General features: G+C 31.2%; 1 long non-coding RNA gene, 5 other non-coding genes and 6 pseudogenes across 9 annotated transcripts; all 12 read left to right on the top strand.

Annotated features, from left to right (window-relative positions):
- Positions 1–323: 323 nt before the first annotated feature.
- Positions 324–15319, top strand: LOC128594013 (uncharacterized). 4 transcript variants are annotated; one of them, XR_008382469.1, is made up of 12 exons: positions 324–411; positions 3023–3429; positions 3619–3705; positions 4606–4643; positions 5683–5774; positions 6534–6613; positions 7474–7558; positions 8430–8497; positions 9383–10370; positions 11179–11264; positions 12710–12755; positions 13101–15319. It is a non-coding gene; the product is annotated as an uncharacterized LOC128594013 (long non-coding RNA). The 4 variants fall into 4 exon arrangements; XR_008382471.1 differs by having other exon boundaries at positions 3023–3705; positions 9383–9469; positions 10290–10370; XR_008382470.1 differs by having other exon boundaries at positions 3023–3705; positions 9383–9469; positions 10177–10370.
- Positions 3091–3155, top strand: LOC128595192 (uncharacterized; annotated as a pseudogene).
- Positions 4041–4116, top strand: LOC128595163 (small nucleolar RNA SNORD113/SNORD114 family). The gene has a single exon (XR_008382825.1). It is a non-coding gene; the product is annotated as a small nucleolar RNA SNORD113/SNORD114 family (small nucleolar RNA).
- On the top strand, positions 6097–6166 carry LOC128595158 (uncharacterized; annotated as a pseudogene).
- Positions 6938–7006, top strand: LOC128595173 (uncharacterized; annotated as a pseudogene).
- LOC128595157 (uncharacterized) lies at positions 7868–7937 on the top strand (annotated as a pseudogene).
- Positions 8838–8909, top strand: LOC128595160 (small nucleolar RNA SNORD113/SNORD114 family). Its single transcript, XR_008382822.1, has one exon. It is a non-coding gene; the product is annotated as a small nucleolar RNA SNORD113/SNORD114 family (small nucleolar RNA).
- Positions 9725–9792, top strand: LOC128595174 (uncharacterized; annotated as a pseudogene).
- Positions 10625–10697, top strand: LOC128595168 (small nucleolar RNA SNORD113/SNORD114 family). The gene has a single exon (XR_008382829.1). It is a non-coding gene; the product is annotated as a small nucleolar RNA SNORD113/SNORD114 family (small nucleolar RNA).
- Positions 11589–11649, top strand: LOC128595186 (uncharacterized; annotated as a pseudogene).
- LOC128595171 (small nucleolar RNA SNORD113/SNORD114 family) lies at positions 13632–13709 on the top strand. The gene has a single exon (XR_008382831.1). It is a non-coding gene; the product is annotated as a small nucleolar RNA SNORD113/SNORD114 family (small nucleolar RNA).
- Positions 15320–17385: 2066 nt separating the features above from the next.
- On the top strand, positions 17386–17460 carry LOC128595195 (small nucleolar RNA SNORD113/SNORD114 family). Its single transcript, XR_008382845.1, has one exon. It is a non-coding gene; the product is annotated as a small nucleolar RNA SNORD113/SNORD114 family (small nucleolar RNA).
- Positions 17461–19068: the final 1608 nt, after the last annotated feature.

Here is a 19068-nt window from a genome sequence, read left to right as displayed (position 1 = left end):
GAATCCCCAATAATTTAAAAAAAAAAAAATATATATATATATAAATAAAACGAAAAGAAAACAAAACAAAAGGAATCTTGTCCATTTCTGCCTTTGAAGGGATACTATTTACAGATGTCCCAAGTATGCAAAAATCTTTTTTTTATTCTTTGTTGTTATGCTTACAGATATAATAAGTAATATTCTGTACATGGCATATGCATAGCTGTTTGCTTAGAATATGAAATAAATATATTTCAAATAATGATTATTTAGATGAAGAGTGAGGATCATTAGGGCAATGTCTCAATTTTTTTATCATCTGTTTTGCTTTGTACTCCTCAGAATGGACCCACCTGAGCCGATTTTAGAAGCACTCTTCCATGGCTATGTGCTCTAGGGTTACATCAGTGTCATTGGTCACTGACCAGTGTGAGTATGTCCATTTCCTCTGTTTGAACTGTTCAATAAATAATGTCAAGAATATGCAAGGATCTCATTCTTTTGTGTGCATGGATTCTGAAGAATGACATTATAAAGTATAAATGGTAGAATAAATAAATTTATAATGAATAAACATCAGTACTAAAGCATGGTCATTGTTCAAGTATGCAGTAAGGAAAACTCATTAATATAAGTGGAATAAATCTATTTTGTCTTAGTTTAAGGTGATAATAAAATGTAATACATAATAGTTTTTGACAAGTTTCATATTTTGCGTTTTATTTATTAAGAGAAAATAAACAAATATTAACATAAAAGTTATATGTAGTTCACTACAAAGGTTCTGATTTTTTTTTTTTTTTTTTTTTGCAGTTTTTGGCCACGGTTGGGTTTGAACCCGCCACCTGCGGCATATGGGGCCAGCGCCCTAGTCCTTTGAGCCACAGGCGCCACCCCACTATAAAGGTTTTGAGATAGAATGTGTTGTGGTCCACTATTTCACTTCCAAGAATAAAAGATTTACCTGTGCATGTTTCAACTTGCTCTGCTTATTGGTATTGCAAGGAGGACTTCGTTTTTGTCCACTTGGATTTTACATTTCTTGATGGTTGTATATCTTAAAGTTTTTGTAATGACCCACGTAAAAACCTGAATGACTATATGAAGGGATAGAGAAATCTATGGCTCAGTGGACAGAAGGCCTCAATTTTTTTAATCATTTACTATGCTATGCACTCCTTAGCATGGACCTGCTTATGCTGATTTAATCCATGTTCATTAGTTTGCATCTGTGTGTTAGATGCATAGAGACCAATGTGAGCAATAGTCAAAGTTATCTTGGTTTGGGTGATTCAAAGTGTGTCAATCATATTAAATAGCTATAAAGTATTATGTCGATTAATACATAATATAAATACAATAGTACAAATTCAATTAAAGAAAGGTATTTAGGCTCTTTGTAAATGGCAGTGTAATTGAATATTAGGGATATTGAAAATCTTGTTTTTTGTGGTTTATGTATGTTTTATTAATGAATTAATCAATAAAGAAGTATAGGCCAGGTGTGGTGGCTCATGCCAGTAATCCTAGCACTGTGGGAGGCCGAGCTGTGTGAATTGCCCTGAGCTCAGGAGTTTGAGACCAGTCTGAGTCAGAGTAAGACCACGTTTCTTTAAAAAAAAAAAAAAAAAGCCAGACATTGTGTGGGCTCCGATAGTTCCAGTGACTGGGGAGGCTGAGGCAAGAGAATCACTTGAGCCCAGGAGTTGGAGGTTGCTGTGAGCTATGATGCTATGGCAGTCTACCGAGGGCCACAAAGTGAGATTCTGTCGCAATAAATAAATGAATAAAATTTAAAAAAAACTTCAATCTAAAACAATTGAAAGCAAAATTGAAAAAAAAACTTAGTATAGATAAGAAAGAAGAGAAAAAAGCTCAGTTCTGGACCAGTGATGACAACTGGTGTATATTATTATTGTTGTGTGTGATGAATAGTACATGTACAGTCTTTGAGCTCCAACACAAATAGAATCTAGTGTATTCCCATGTTTAAGGGATATAGTAGACAGATATCAGGAATATATAAGGATCTTATTCCTAATCTTGTGTTCATACATTTAAAAAATGTATTAAATAATAATATTGTAAAAGTATCAATGGCAGGATAACAAAATAAATATATAATTGAGTAAAACTGAAGCATGTAAAGCATTTCTCATTACTAAAGTGTGTAGCAAGGAAAAATATCAATGTACATTTTTTTTTTTTTTGTAGAGACAGAGTCTCACTGTACCACCCTCGGGTAGAGTGCTGTGGCGTCACACGGCTCACAGCAACCTCTAACTCTTGGGCTTACGCGATTCTCTTGCTTCAGCCTCCCAAGCAGCTGGGACTACAGGCACCCACCACAATGCCCGGCTATTTTTTGTTGCAGTTTGGCCGGGGCTGGGTTTGAACCCGCCACCCTCGGCATTTGGGTCCGGCGCCCTACTCACTGAGCCACAGGCGCCGCCCCAATGTACATTTTTGTATGGATACCAAATGGACCAAATGTATCAGTAAAGGTGATATAGATAATAATTCCTAATTAATAGCTATTGCTGTAAGTCAGTTATAATTTGAAAGTTTATTTTATAAGAAGAAAAGTAAATATTACCATAAATTAATGAAAATACAAATGAATAGGTAAATAAAAAATAGAAATTATGGGCCAATTAACAAAATATCTCATCACCTGTGCTTGATAGTCTTCAAAACAGAGCCATTGAGGTGATTTAAGCATCCTTGTCATGATCAAGTTTCTTACGTTACTTCTTTGTTCAGAAAGAGACTAATGTCCTTATCTTGGTTTTATTCATTTGTTGGAAGGTATTCATGGTAGCATTAAAAATTATTAATAAAATAGTTACGTGTATCTATGGCCCCATAATAAGACTGATATGAAATAATTATGTTGATCAAACAATATTGTACAACATTGACAATGCTTAATGACAAAGATATAATGTATACAGGAAATTATTGTGTTGATGGATAGTAGTGATATTCAAGGATTTTATTCTTGCATTTTTATGACTCATGTTTATTTTATTACTTTCAGTGAAGTAATGATCCAGCCTTTTACAAATGTAAAAATGAATGAAGAAAAACTCAGCCAATGATTTCACATGAGCCAATGATTCCGACTGGTGGCATATGAGTCATAAGCTATGAGTAATATATGTGGGGCTCACAGCAGCAACACAACATAGTTAGACTATTCCTTCTGTTTGCAAGAATCCTACAGACAGATGTTTGGAATCCACAAAAATCTTGTTCATGGATTTAGATTTATTAGTATTAATGGATCAATGACAAAACTATTAAAGAACTATTTAAAAAGATATTGTCAAACTGTGAACATATGAAAGAGGCAAGAAATGTTAATACAAATAGAGAAAACTGATGTCCATGAAGAAAATAATTGAATCAAAGATCCTCTGACTTAGGATCATATAGACCACGATAGTAAGAATCATTTTTATTGTTCTGAATCAGTTCCAAGTTTGAGGTTATCCCTTTGTTAGGAGAGAGACTATACACTTTATGAAAAAAACATGAAGTACTTGAATGAGTAAGTAAAAGCAATATAGCAAGCAAGAATCCTAAAGGATGAGGTTTCCAATTTTTTTCTCACTTGCTCTGCTCTCTTCTCAGAATGTTTGCATTCTAGCTGATTGAGGTATTCCTCCACAGGTGCGTGCTCTATGGTTAAACCTATTTGTTACCAGCATAGAGATCAATGTGAGTAATAGTTAAAATTGTTATCTTAGTTTGGGCAGTTATTTAAAAATTATTCAATGTGTTACTCAAAAGTGTATAATATATTCAATGATGAACAAGTACTGTATTCTAGCAATGAATATGGGAGTGATATAAAGGCTTATCTTAATAATGAACAAATGAAAAACTGAGGATAGTTAATGAAACAGGTATATCAATGTTAAAATGATTCTATGTAGAGATTAGGAGTCTTAAGTCTCTTCTTTGGATCTTATGGAACAGTTTTTCAAATTGTTATTGATGAATTAATAAATTAAACATAAACAATAAGTGAATGGAGAAAAAGAGGGCCATCCTGGATCGATGATGACTACTGGTGGCAGGCATATGAGTGTTACACGATGAATATGTGTCTGGAACTCTGAGGTCCATCACAAAAGAAATCCGGCCCATTCTCTCTCTTGGGAAGATCCTGTAGACCAATGTCAGGAAGTACAATGTATTTGTTTTGGTTTTTGTGTTCATGTATTTTCATTCCATTTTTATAACTGCATTATAATGTAAGAATCAATAAACAAATATAAAAATAAATAAATATATTTGTTTGAGTGAAGCATTGTCCAATTATTAAAATGTGATGAGGCAAGACATATTACATGTATTGAAAATAGTGAAGTCCAAAGAAAAATAAATGGTCCATGCCTGTCACATCTTTTGCAAATGATAGTATGGGCAGTATAATTATAGATAATGTTCATGATCTGGGTCAGTAGCAATTTCAAAATTGTTCATTTACTTAAAATAAGATGAAAGAAATATACTTTAATGATAGTCTAAATGACTAATTAAAAAAACATGATAATTAAGGATAAATGGTGATAATATCTCAAATTTTTATCTTCTTTGCTTTATTCTCCTCAGAATGGATGTACTTGTTCTGGCTTGAGGATTCATCCAGGGTAATGTGCTTTTTTATTGCACCATACTTTAGAAGACAGATGCAGACCAATGTGTGCAGTAGTCAAAGTCCTTATCTTGATTTGGGTGGTTTATTTAAGAGTATTAAATCTGTTATTGAAAGTATATATATATTGTCAAAAATGTTATTGAAAGTATATATATATTGTCAAAAGTATATATATATATATATATTGTCAAATCTGTTAAGTGAAAGTATATATATAGTCAAAAATGTTCAAAAATTATCAATATTATCCCTGGGATAATATTGTTATTGATGAATTAATAAATTAAATTATCCCTGGGATAATATTGATAATTCATTTTTGTTATTGATGAATTAATAAATTAAATTATCCCTGGGATAATATTGATAATTCATTTTTGAGAAATTGAGGATAAATAATGAAAAAGATATATCAATGTTAGAATGAGTCCATGTACAGATTAGGATAATCAAGGCTCTTAAAGTTTTCTTTAATCTTAGGCTTTAAAATTATTTTTAGTAAATTAATGACTTAATAGACAATCTAAATGAATGGAGAAAAGAAGGACCAGTCTGGATGGATAATGAATACTTGTGCCATTTATTTCAAATATGATGAGTATGTGTCTGGAGCTTTAGGGTCTGTCACAGAAGATAACTGCCCCTTTCCCTCTATTTCAAGTGATCCTATATAGACCAAGGTCAGAAACATAGAATGAAGTTGTTTTTGGTGTTGGTGTTCATGCATTTGCATTTTATTTTTCTAATTTGGGCAAGGCAAGCATCTTTAGACACATAAATGAATAAAGATAAAATGGATGAGCATTCTACAATTATAAAAATATGTGGTGAGGAAAGAAGTACTACTAATATATATTAAAATCAGTGAAGTCAAAGAGATATTATATAAATTATAGATCAAATTCTTAGTCATTCATAAGATCAAGATCCTAAGAAAATGAAATGAATATTAGTCCACATAATGATGGCCTAAAGAAAAGTCAAAAGCCAAGATCATTAGTGAGAATGTCTCAATGTCATTAACTTTTCAGCTCTGTACTCTTCAGAATAGATGATACGTGCTGATTGAGGATTTCATGGTCATATGCCCATTTGCATCACATACGGGAGTATGCAGCCTAATGTGAGTAGTAGTCCAAGTTCTAGTTTTAGTTTGGGTGTTTTTTTTCTTAAGGTATAATATAAATCAAAGATGGCCAACCACATCCCAGAGAGAGAGATATGAGAGATAGAAAGTGCTATATTGGTAATATGTGAAAAACTGAAGATTATTTAATGAAGTAGATACTAATGCATCAATATTAGAATGATTCTGCAGGCAGATTAGGAATATCAATGCTGTTCTTGGTCTTTTGTGAACCAAATGTTTTAGAATTATCATTAGTGAAGTAATAAAGTATTTACTAGGTGAAGTAAAAACTAATGGAGAAATGTAGGATGCATTGTGGATCGCTGATGACTTCTGGTGGCGTATGAGTCTTGTACGATGAATACGTCTGGAACTCTGAGGTCCATCACAGAAGAAATCTGGCCTATTCTATGTGTTTCACATGATGTTATAGAAAGATTTTAGAAACATAGAATGTATTTGTTTTTTTCTAAGCGATTATATATTAACCTTTTATTTATTTTTGTAATTGGATTAATATGGAAATCTGTAAACAAATACATAAATAAATGAAGAGAAAGTGGTTGAAATATTGTCCAGTTATAAAAATATCTGATGAGGCAGGATATACTATTAATATATATTAAAAACAGAGAAGTTCAGAGACAAATGGTATATAGTTCAAATTCTGGGTCTGTGGCAAGGTGGAAAAAAGGGATCAGTAAGAGGAAAGCTTCAATTTTGTTATCATCTTCTCTGCTTTATACTCCCCAGAATGGACATACTTGTGCTGACTTAAGGATGTCTCGGTGGTCATTTGCTGTGCTCGCACCATGCTTAGCATGTATAACTATGTGAGTAATAGACAAAGTCTTTATCTTGCTTTGGGTGTTTCATCTAAGAGGATTCAATGTCTTATAAAAAGACATTGATTGAAGATGGCGAACTGTATTCCAATTGCAAATATTGCAGTAATATGAAGTACTACATTAATAATGCATATATGAAAATCTGAGGCTAATCAATGCAACATATATACCTATGCTAGAATGATTTTTGTTTAGAGAGCGGGAGTATTGAAGCTCTTTATAGGATTTAAAATTATTGGTAGTAAACTCATAAATTAATCAACAGATGAGGTATTAGTACCATTGAATGGAAAATAAGATGGTCAGTCTTGGATCGATGATGACTACTGGTGGCGTATTAGTCTTGTACGATGAATACGTCTGAAGTCTGAGGTCCCTCACAGAAGTAATCTGGCCCTTTGCATCGGTTTCAAATTATTCTAGAGACAGGTTTCAGAAATATAGAATGTATTTTTTTATTTTTTGTGTTTATGTATTTTTATCATTGGCCAATGTGAAAGTCAGTGAAAATGTGTATGTAAATAGAGATGAAAAAATTTAAGCATTGTCCAAGTATAAAAATATGTAGTGATGTAAGAAATATTTATTGAAATAAGAAAGTCCACAGAGAGATAACATGGTACATGATTGTGATTTCTGTGGCTAATGATGGCATAGACAGTATTAAGTATAGACAATGTTGAATTTCTAGAGCAATTGCAAGTTTTAAATAAATCATTTCTTTAGATAAAATAAATGAAATATACTTTGAATATGGATTACCAATGATAAGTGGAAAGCAAGGATCATTGATGATATATATTATCTCACTTTTGTTATCATCTCCTCTGCTTTATATTCCTTAGAATGGCTGTACTTTGCTGATTTGTGGGTTCCTCCAAGGTCAATATTGTATTTTCCCCATGCTTAGGAAGGAGCATGCAGACCTACGTGAGTAATAGTCTATTTTGTTTTGTTTGCGAGGATTCAGTGTCTTACAAAAAGGCACATATTATAATTAAAGATGGCAAACTCAAGAATAAACATAGGAGTGATGTGAGGTATTATTGAAAACGCATATGTGAAGAACTAAGGATAATAAATAAAATAAATATATCAATATTAGAATGATTCTGTATACAAATAGCTATGGCTGTTCTCGCAGTTTATAAACTATAGGGCTTAACATTATTATTATGGCATTAATAAATTAATCAAAAGAGAAGCTAGAAAAGAAAGCAAAGAAAAGAGGGCCAATTTTGGATCGATGATGACCACTGGGGGTGTATGAGTTATAGACGATGAATACCTCTGAAACTCTGAGGTCCATCACAAAGAAAATGTAGCCCATTGTGTATGTTTGAGATTATTCTACATATAGATTCAAAAACATAGACTGTGTTTGATTTTGGTATTCATATTTACATATTTCTATTCTATTTTCATAATTGGTCAATGTGAGAATTAATAAACAAATATGTAACTAAATAAACAGAATAATGTTAGACATTGTCCAATTATAAAAATAAATATATTTTTGAAATGTATGCATTCTGAAATGCAAGGAATACTCTTAATACATTTTGAAACAGTGAAGTCCACAGAGAGATAAATATTTCATGCCTGTGACATCTTTGGCTAATAATGTTCAATTTTTGGGTCAGTGGCAAATTTGAAATTTCTATTTTTCGTTAGAGAAAATGAATTAAATATACTGATTGCAATAATGATTGCATAATGACTAGCTAATAATAGGTGAAAATCCAGGATCAATATTTAAAATGTGTAAATTTTATCATCTTCTCTGCTCTATACTCCTCAGAACGGATGACTTCTCTATGACTAGGTGCTCTGTTTGAACCATGCATAGGAAGAAGTATGCAGACAAATGTGAGTAATAGTCAATGTTCTTGACTTTGTGCAGGTGGGTTTGTTTAAGAGGACTCAATGCATTATAAAAAAGTACATAATGTAATATGTTCAGAGATAGCCAACTGTATCCCATTGATACTTATGGCAGTGATATGAAGTACTTACTGATAATGCACATATGAAAACCCGAGAACAGTTATTAAAACAGATATGTTAATATTAGAATGATCATCCAAATTAGAAATATCAAGTCTGTTCTTGGAGTTTGTGAAATGTAAGATTTACAATTATTAGATGTGAATTAATGAATTAATCTACTGACAATGTAGAAAGGAATGGAGAAATAGAGGGTCAATCTTGGATCGGTGATGACCACTGGTGGAGTATGAGTTATACACGGTGAATACGTGTCTGGAACTCTGAGGTCCTTGATAAAAGTCAATTCCCTCTATTTCAAACAATTCTATAAGGAGATGAAAAGAATATAGACTATGTTTGGTTTTGGCTTTTTGTTCATGTGCATACTTATTTCATTTTATAATTTTATCAATGAGAGAATCAATAAAAAGTTATGAATAAAGACAAAGCTAAGCATTGTGCAATTATAAAAATATGTGGTGATGCAAGAAATATTATTAATACCTATTTAAAAAGTGAAGGCCAAAGAAAATCATACATACTTAACTTTTTTGGCTAATATGAATAGATAGTTTAGATTATTAACATTGTTCATGTTTTAGTTCAGTGGCAAGTTCAAAATTGTTCATTTTCTTAAAGATAAAAATGAAATAAGTATGCTTCCAATAATGCTTACTTAATCTAACTGATGATAGGTAAAAAGGGAGGATCAATGATGATACCATCTTAATTTTGTTATCATATTCTATGCTCTGTACTTGTCAGAATGGACGTATTTGTGATGACTTAAAGATTCTGCCAAGTTCACATGCTTTATTTGCACAATGCTTCAGAAGGAGCATGCAGAACAATGTAAGTAGTCAGCATTCTTGTCTTAGTTTGGGTGGTTTGTTTAAGAGGATTCAATGTATTATTAAAAAGGTCTATAATATAATAAAAGATGGTCAAGTGTATCTTAGTTATAGATATAGGAATGATTTGAAGTATTGTATTGAATACCCAAGGCTGTTCTTGGGTTTTTGAAAACCAAAGGTTTTTAAATTATTAGTGAATTAATGGATCAATCAATAGAGAAAGTAAAATGTATGGAGAAAAATAGGCAAATTCTGGATCGATGATGACTCCATGTGGCATATTAGTTATACGATGAATACATCTGGGATTCTGAGGTCCATTACAAACGTCAATTCCCTCTGTTTTAAATGATCCTAGAGGGAGATGTCAGGAATGTATAATGAATTTGTTTTTGGTCTTTGTGTTTTTTTACATTTTTTAATTTTATTTTATAATTGCATTAGTGACAGACTTGGTAAACAAATACATAATATGTGTAAATAAAGATGAATAAGATTAAGCATTGTCCATATATAAAAGTATGTGATAAGGCAAGAAACACTATTAATATGTATTGAAACAGTGAAGTACATAGAGAAAGAAATGGTATGTGTCTGTGACTTTGGATCATGATGGTATAGATAGTATAAATCATAGAAAATATTTAAGTTCTATATCAGCAACTAATTCAAAACTGTTCACTTTCTTTAAAAAAATGAAAAAAGAAACTTCAAAGAATGATTATATAAATCACTCATTTAATGATAGTGAAAAGCAAGGATTATTAGAAAACATCTCATTTTGTTATCATCTTCTCTGCCCTGTCTGTACTCCTGAGAATGGACGAATTTGCTGGTTTAAAGATTCTCCCATGGTCATGTGCAGTGTTTGCATCATGGTTAGGTGCACACCAACGAATGTGAGTAATACTTGACTTATTTCAGGTGGTTTTTTTTTTTAAGAGGACTCAATGTTATCCATTATACTTATGTAACAAAATAAGTATAATTAATTACATAGATATATCAATGTTAAAATGATTCCATATACAGATTAGGAATAAAAAGTCTTTCTTTGGTGTTTTTGAATCATAGGGGGTAAAAGTTATTCATAGTGAATTAATGAATCTGTCAACAGACAAGGTAGAAACCTATGGGACAAAAAGATCAATCCTGGATAGATGATGACTGCTGGTGGCGTATGAGTCTTATATGATTAAATATGTGTCTGGAACTCTGAGGTCCATCAGAAAATAAATCTAGCTGTTTTCTAAGTTTGATATAAGGAATATAGAATAGGTTTGTATTTGGTGTTTGTGTTTACATGCTTTTATTCGATTTTTATGGTTGGTAATATGAGAACCAATTTATATATATATGAATAATGTTAATCATTGTCCAATTATAAAAATATGTGCTGAGACAAGAAACACACACACACGCACACACACACACACACACATATATATTTATAAAAACAATGACATCCAAAGAGACATAAATGGTGTCTGTCACCTCTTTGGCTAATGTTATAAACAGAAGAATTACAGATTATGTTAAAATTCTTCATCAGTTACAAGTTCAAAATTGTTCATTTTTTAAGAGAAAATTATATAAGTATACCCCAAATACTGATTGTGTAAGTAAGTGACCAATGATGGGTAAAATGGAAAGATGAATAGTGAGCATGTCTCTCTTTTGTTCTCATCTCTGGACTATATGCCTTAGAATGGACGATGTGTTCTGATTTGAGGATTCCTCCATGGTTATGTGCTCTGCTGGGACCATCTCTAGGAACAAACATATAGATCAATGTGAGTAATATTCAAATTTCTTGTTTTTCTTTGGGTGGTTTACTTAGGAGGAATAAATACATATAAATAAGTATATAATGTAATCGAAGATGGTCAGCTCTGTCTAGTTATAGAGGACTGATATGAAGTGTTATATTGCTAATGCATATATAGAAACTAAGGGTGATTAATGAAACATACCTCAGTGTTAGAATGAGTCTAAATATAGATTAGGAATATCAAGTCTCTTTGTATAGTTTTGTGAATCACAGTATTTAAAATGATTATTAGCAAATTAATGATTTAATTGGACAAAGTAGAAATGGAAAAAAAGAGGGCCAATCCTGGATTGATGATGACTACTGGTGCATATGAGTCATAGACAATGAATATGTATCTGGTCCTTCAAAAAAAATAAGTGGTCTGTTCCTTCTATTTCAAATGATTCTATATGCCAGGAATATAGAAGGAAGTATTTTTAGTCTTCGTGTTTATGCATTTTAATTTTATATTTATAGTTGTATCAATAAAAGAATCAATAAATACACAAAGATTAGTAAAAAATTCATTCTTTATAATTGTCCAATTATAAAAATATGTGGTTGGGCAAGAAATACTATTAGTATATATTGAGACTGGTAAAGTCCAAAGAAAATCTGGCATACCTATTACTTCTGACTAGTGATGATATAGGCAGTATAAATTGTTGACCATATTCAAGTTCTGTATCAGTGGCCAGTTAAAAATTGTTCATTTTCTTAATGGGAAATGAAATAAATATGCTCCAAATTAGTGAATGTATAGACAAATAACTAAATGAAAATTGAAAAGTAAGGATCAATGTCAAGAAGGGCTCCTTTTGTTGTGATAGTTTTCCTTGTTTACAAGCTATATGGTTCCATCTCTGTGTTAGAAGCCTGAAGACCAAGTGAGTAATAGTCAAAGTTCTTGTCCTATCTTGGGTGGTTTGTTTGTAATTTTACACTGCACTAACAAAAAGTGTGAAATATAATTATGAAGGTTGTGGGTAGCTCGGGGATAAGTATGGAATGAATATGAAGTGTTATAAATGATGGCAGGCATGTATGAAGAACATCATCAATTTTGTTTATTTGTATATATTAAAAATATTTTGTGAGGAAAGAAAATCTATAATATACATCGAAAACACTGATATAAGTGGGCAATAAGTGGTACAAGGTTGTTTCTTTGGATGAAATAGATGGTGATAAGTAATAATCAATGTTCATGCTGTGTATCAGTGGCATAATTGATATTGCTTTTTTATGTAAGAGAGAATAAAATAAATGTCATCAAAAATTACCGATGTCACTGACTACATGAAAGACAGAATGCAATGACCAATGCAATTAATGTCTTAATCTTTTTGAAACATTTCTTGTACTCTGTACTCCTTAGAATGAACACTTACTAGCTGATTTTACCTTCTTTTTTTGTATGGTCAGAAGATCTGTGGCTGCATCAGCGTGTTATATGACTTATGGAGACCTTGTGAGTAATAGTCAAAGTTATTTTTCTTGGTTTCAGTAGTTTTTTTATTAAACTATTCGTGATATTATTATTTTTTAAAATCATGGCATTTAATATAATCATTTGAGGGATCAACCTGGGAATCATCAAAGATTCGTTTTTCTTTTTTTTTATTGCTAATTGTCCTCTCCCGCCCCCTTTCCCACTTCCCTGTATACCTGTATTAGACTATATTTGTGTTTTATTGTTCTTATGAACATGTAATTGTTTAAATATTGATTTAATATTAGTATGAAGTACATTGCATATTTATTTTTCCATTCTTGCAATACTTTACTAAGAAGAATGTATTTCACCTTCATCCAGGTAAATGTGAAAGTTGGAAAGTCCCATTACTAGGTATCTAGTAGATACCCAGAAGAACAAAAATCATTTTCCCACAAAGACATTTGCACCAGAAAGTTTATTGCAACTCAATTCATAATTGCCAAGTCATGGAAGCAATCTACATACTCATCAACCCATGAATGGATCAACAAATTGTGGCACATGTATACCATGAAATACTAGTCAGCTATTCATGGTACTATTAAAAAATGTTATATATAATCATTGAAAGTATATTTTGGTCTGATTGTAAAAATTGGATTAATATAAAGTATTATGTTGAATAATGTCTATATATAATATTAGATTTATTAATTAAAGACTTGTATTGCTGTAATGATTATATAAACAGGTATTAGAGCTATTCAAGCTAATAATTATATTGACAAATGTTAGAGATTACTCTTAAGTTTTTGTGATTCTTAGGTAATTATTTTATTATTGTTAGTGAAATGATCAGTTAATCAATAAAAATGTATAGACACAAATTAAGAAGATGAGGGCCAAGTCTGAGCTACTGATGACAGCTGGTGGTATATGAGTAATGGATGATGACGACTATTAAGTATCTGGAACTCTGAAGTCCAATTTAAGAGAAATCTAGTCTACTATATGGGATTAACTTTATATAGGGAAATACTATAGATAGATGTTAGCGGTATCAAGGATTGTGTGTTTCTGATTCTATGGTTCACTGATTATGATTATGTTAATATAAATGGAAGTTTATATTATATAAACTATATAAATATAAATAAAGAAATATTTAAATGATTAAAGAAGAGAGTGGGGCATATTGTAATTGTTAATATCTGCAGCAAGGAAAGAAATGGTATTAATATAATAAGTCATGGATAATAAATAGACCAATGGTTTTAACTTTAGGTAAAAGTCATGTACCCTGGCAACAACTAATAATCAGTTTTATTGCTCTGGGTGTATTGTAAGTTTGTTTTCTTAAGAGAAAAATAAGCAAATACTATCATAAGTTAATAAATACCAAATGATGAGTAAATTAAAGATGAAATACAAAGACTAATGGATAGAAAGTATCAAATTTATTTTCTGCTCTTCCATGTACTCCTCAGAACAGATACTCCTGTGCTGATTTAAGTGTTCTGCGGTGGCCTCTAGCTCTAGGTTGTCTCATGAGCACAGAGACTAATGTGAGTAATAGTCAATGTTCTTGTTTTGGTTTGGGCCATTTAAGAGTAGTCAATGTATTATTAAGAAGTAGGAAACATAATTAAAGAAGTCTACCATGATCCCATAACGTACATGGGATTGATAAAAACATTATGTTGCATAATCTGTGTTGAAAACAATGAGGTCATTTCAAGAAAACATATATTTCTACAGATAGAAAATAAGGGGATCATAGTTCTTGTTCTGTTTTTTTCCTAATTAATGCATATTTGTTTATTATGTGTAATGAATTAATGAATAAATGAATTGACAAAGTGTAAATAAAGACAAAGGTGCATGATTGTGGTCTAGTGATGGATGGTTGAGGATAATAAATAAATGGGTAAGAAAGTTTAAGCTATAATAGAAAAGAAATTAGTCTATTGCTCCATTGGAAATGATCCTATAGACAGTAGTTTAAAATAGTTAATTATTCTGTTCTTACAATTTTGTGGTTCATGGATAATAATTATTATCATTATAAGTGAACTAATGCTCAAGCATTACTAGTAAATGAATAAAAATATGGCCATGCCTGGACCAGCTATGACATATGTAATGAAATAAATCCTAGTACTAATTTATTTTTGAGCAGTTGGGAATCATGTTTTGTTTTTTTAATCTCTGATACTGAGGCACGTGTAGACAGATGTATGAATTGTCAATGTTTATGTTCTATGTTATCTTTGGTTACTGGCTGTTTTATTGCTAAATAGGAAAGTCATTTGTGTAATTAAATAAAAGCCTCAGCGCTATTTAAAAAAGGAACAGTGATAAAAGTTTTCTCTATAATAAGCTATTGTGCTCACTAAATTTCATTACAAAGTTACATCGTCTGTTATCACTTTGCTACTGAGCAACTGTGCATGTGATACTGTTATCCATGTCACAGTCTTGGGTGTGTGTACAAGGATACTGATTATATCTTCATAATGAATACATGAATAAACTAATAATAATCAATTACCTAATAAAGACAAAACACTGGCAGTAATGAGCATGTCTTGAAATAGTGGTTATGATTTAGCTGGTTCCTGAGATTATGTTATTCTTTAAGACAAAAATGTTGGCTCTTATAGGGTTTTGGGTAAGGGGGATGTACAGAGATGCATGATTGCACTTATGTTCAAGATTTCTGAGAATTTACACATTGTTCTCATTCTTTACCCAAAAGAAATAGTTGACCAAATTTATGAGTGAATGAATAAATAAAGTAGGATCAAGCATTGTTCATTGGTATGAGATTGCTTTGAAACAAGCATTTGGATAAATCTAATTCTGCACATGTGAGGCCAAAAACTTGGGTTATATTTATGGATGGAGCATTGAAACTGATGTGTCTTATAGACAGCTCTTATTCTTGATTCAGGTGGTGGATTCAAAGGTATCTATTTCAATGAAAAATTAAGAATTGAATTAATTCAACAAACAAGGGGCTATCTTTTTGCCAGTTGTAAGAAGGACACAACCCAAAGTTTAAAATTGGTCTAAACCTGCTCACCTTGTATTCATTAGGGTATTAGAGCTAAATTCTAATCCAGGATATTTAATTCTTTGTAACATTTTCTTTCTAGTCTCTAGAATGAATCCTCGTTGATGAAGGCTTTGACTGGTAAGTCCTTGAGGAAGAAGGCTATAGACCTATATAAGCAATGTACAAAGTTAATGTCCCTGCTATGTTGTTTATAGGTATTCATTTTATTATTTAAAAAAATGGATACATGGCTACGTCTATACCCAAAATTTAACAAGACCACTGATGAGAATGTGGTGCACACCAAGGATCAGTACCACTGATTATATTATATTATTTTTAATATCCTGAAACATTGAGGTTCATTAAAAATTAAATCAATCAGGGATGCTTTTAGGTAAAGGTAGCATAGACAACGAATAATAAAATCAAATGCTTTTGCTCAGGGACAATGATAAGTTCAAATTTGTTTACTAAGCAAAACAGAAATAAGTAATCTCATAAATTAATCAATACCTACTTATAAATAGCTAAGTAAATCTAGGGGAAAAGATGGATTATTAGAGAGAATTTCACATACTCCCTCCACCTTTAAGATATGCAAGAATCCGTATTCAGTTTTCCTTTTTTTTTTTTTCCTCCATCTGTTTTCAGCTCCATTGACTGGACACAATTAAGATGATAATCACTCTATAATGATGGTTCAATGTGAGTAATGATCCAAGTTCTTGTTATTGTTGGGGTGGTCTCTTTAGGGTATGATGGAAAGGATGGAATATTAATCAATGAAGACCATATAAGGACCAATGATAAGATTGTATTGTAAATCAAGGTTTATGATGAATTCAATTTAGCACAAGACAGAAGTTCCTTTTCAAAAGGAGCTCTGTGTTCCTTGCTCTGTGGGTAAGGGGCATGGAGTTAGACATCTGTAACTCTCATAGTTCTTCTCAATTTTGGGTGGTTTATTTAAAGGTGCTCATAATATTATTAAAATGGATAACTGAAGACATTAATCAATAAAATGGCAGTTCATTCATAAGCCGGAGATAAAAATGTGGCATAAATCATTGTTTATGATTAATTTCTGTGATGGTTGCTTCATGTTCATTAATTTAAAACTTAATTTGTTAAGTTCTTTACATTTCACAGGATGGATGTGCTCTAGCTAATTAAATTATTCCCCAGTTATGCAGATCTTTACCTATTCTTCTGAGTAAGGAGAATGATATGCAATATAAGTAATAAAGGTCTTGGTTTGGGTTGTTAGCTCACAGTTTCCATGGTGTCACTGAAAAAGATAATTAACTTTTAAAAAGCCATGAATAGGCCTATGATAATGAGAATGTGTTATGAACCAAGATTAATCCAATTTAACACAAATGAAGTATAAGAATAAAACTTAGCTTTTATATTCATTTTCAAAAGTTAAATGTCCCATTGTATGTTTGATGGATTGATAATTTAAACATTCTTCTCTTGATAAAGTTCTAGCTGTTACTTATATACGGAGTCAATATACTAGTTGGTAAATAGGGTGAAGGATTTGTGGCTGTTCATTGTAATATCTAAAATTTTTTTTATTAAATGGATAAGAACCACATCTGGGCCAGTGATGTGAATGGAAAGCATCTGAATAAAAATTATGATCAATCATTTTTTTGAAACACTGAGGTCCATTGCACAAACAAGAACTAGTATATAACCTTTGTGGGAACGATCTCAGGAACGTTGAAGAATCTAGTTTTATAGCTTGAGAGGCTTCATGGATATTGATTTTATACTATTAGTAGATAAATAAATGGACCAATAAGCAAATATCTTCATAAGTAAAGAAAAAGAGGTTAAAACATGGATCAGTTTTGGGGGGGTCTGGTATAAAGCAAGGGATATAATGAATTTAGTTTGAAATACATTGGTCCATTAAGGAAAAAAAGAAGCTGCTACCACTTTGTGTAAGAAGCAGCTAAATGGTGGCATTTAAAAGTTGATGTTTTGCTCTTAGTTTGCTGTGAGTTCCTAGATGCTTGATTTATTAAGACAAGAAAGTTAAAAAAATGTTAAATTAAATAAGTAAGTGGTTAACTAAAGGAATGCATGCAAAGTATGACCCAATGATGAAGACATTTTACTCTCTTTTGTATGTGCTTTTTATTTCCACAGAATGGATGTACCTTGGCTGTTATAATCATTATTTAAAATGATCTTAACTGTCATCCACGTGGACATGGAGAGTGTATTTGAGGGTAAGTAATAGATTAAGACCGTATTCTTAATTCAGGCTTTTTGTTACAGATGATGACTATTATTCTAAAGAGAATAAACGAATTTATGCAATCATAAAATCAAAATGCATGCCTGGACCAATGATAAAAATGTGTCTTGACAAGTGTCATGTTTAATTCATCTTGAAAAAATGAGATCCATCAAAAGAAAGGTTTAGATTGCTATCGCTGCGATTACAGATTCTATAATGGTGTTAATCAAATATCTTATTCTTGGATTGATTTTAATTCACTAGGATTTTATTTTATTAATTATTATTTATTAAAAATAATAAATAGGTAAACATGTAAAAAGTAAATATGCTAGTATAATTATAATGTCCACTCATGAGAAATCATGAGATTATGCCATCAAACAAGGATTTGTTTAATTTGGGTCAACTATTTTACGACTCTGTTTAAAGAGTCCATAGAAGGATTTAAGTAACAGTTAACTTTTCCCCTCTTGTTTGGCAGTAGATTCTTTGTTGTCTACTTCATTTTTGAAAATGAGTAACTGTCTTGATAAATAAGAAAATAGTCATGCATAAATAAATTTATTATAAAATGACCAAAAATATTCAAATGGTTAAATCTCATGCAGTAAAAATTATGATCAAGCTAATTCTGTTTCTCTGAAATCCATTTATTGGAAAAGATACTATATATAATGAGGTCAGAAACAGATGTTAAAATTGTCAATGTTTTCATTCTTTTATTTTGATCAGTTCATGGAGTTGATTATCATTATTATTATTATTACATAGTAAATCAGTCTATGAAAAAGTAAATTAGGAGAAGGAAAACATAGGCCACTGATTAAAATGTGCTCTGAAACAAGTATTATAATTATTATAGTTCAGCCCACTGACATCTTTTAAACAAAACCTTAAACTATTAAAAAAACCCTTAATCTTTTATAGCTTTCTTTAATAATATATAGTATGTAGGATCCTCTGCATGTACTACTGAAATATTTTGAACAGTTTTGCATGCTACAAGAATTTTTTTCTAAGTCACAAAT

The sequence above is a fragment of the Nycticebus coucang genome, chromosome 9 (genome assembly GCF_027406575.1).
Source record: "Nycticebus coucang isolate mNycCou1 chromosome 9, mNycCou1.pri, whole genome shotgun sequence".
Taxonomy (NCBI): Eukaryota; Metazoa; Chordata; class Mammalia; order Primates; family Lorisidae; genus Nycticebus; species Nycticebus coucang.
This window is presented reverse-complemented; position numbering and strand designations above follow the sequence as displayed.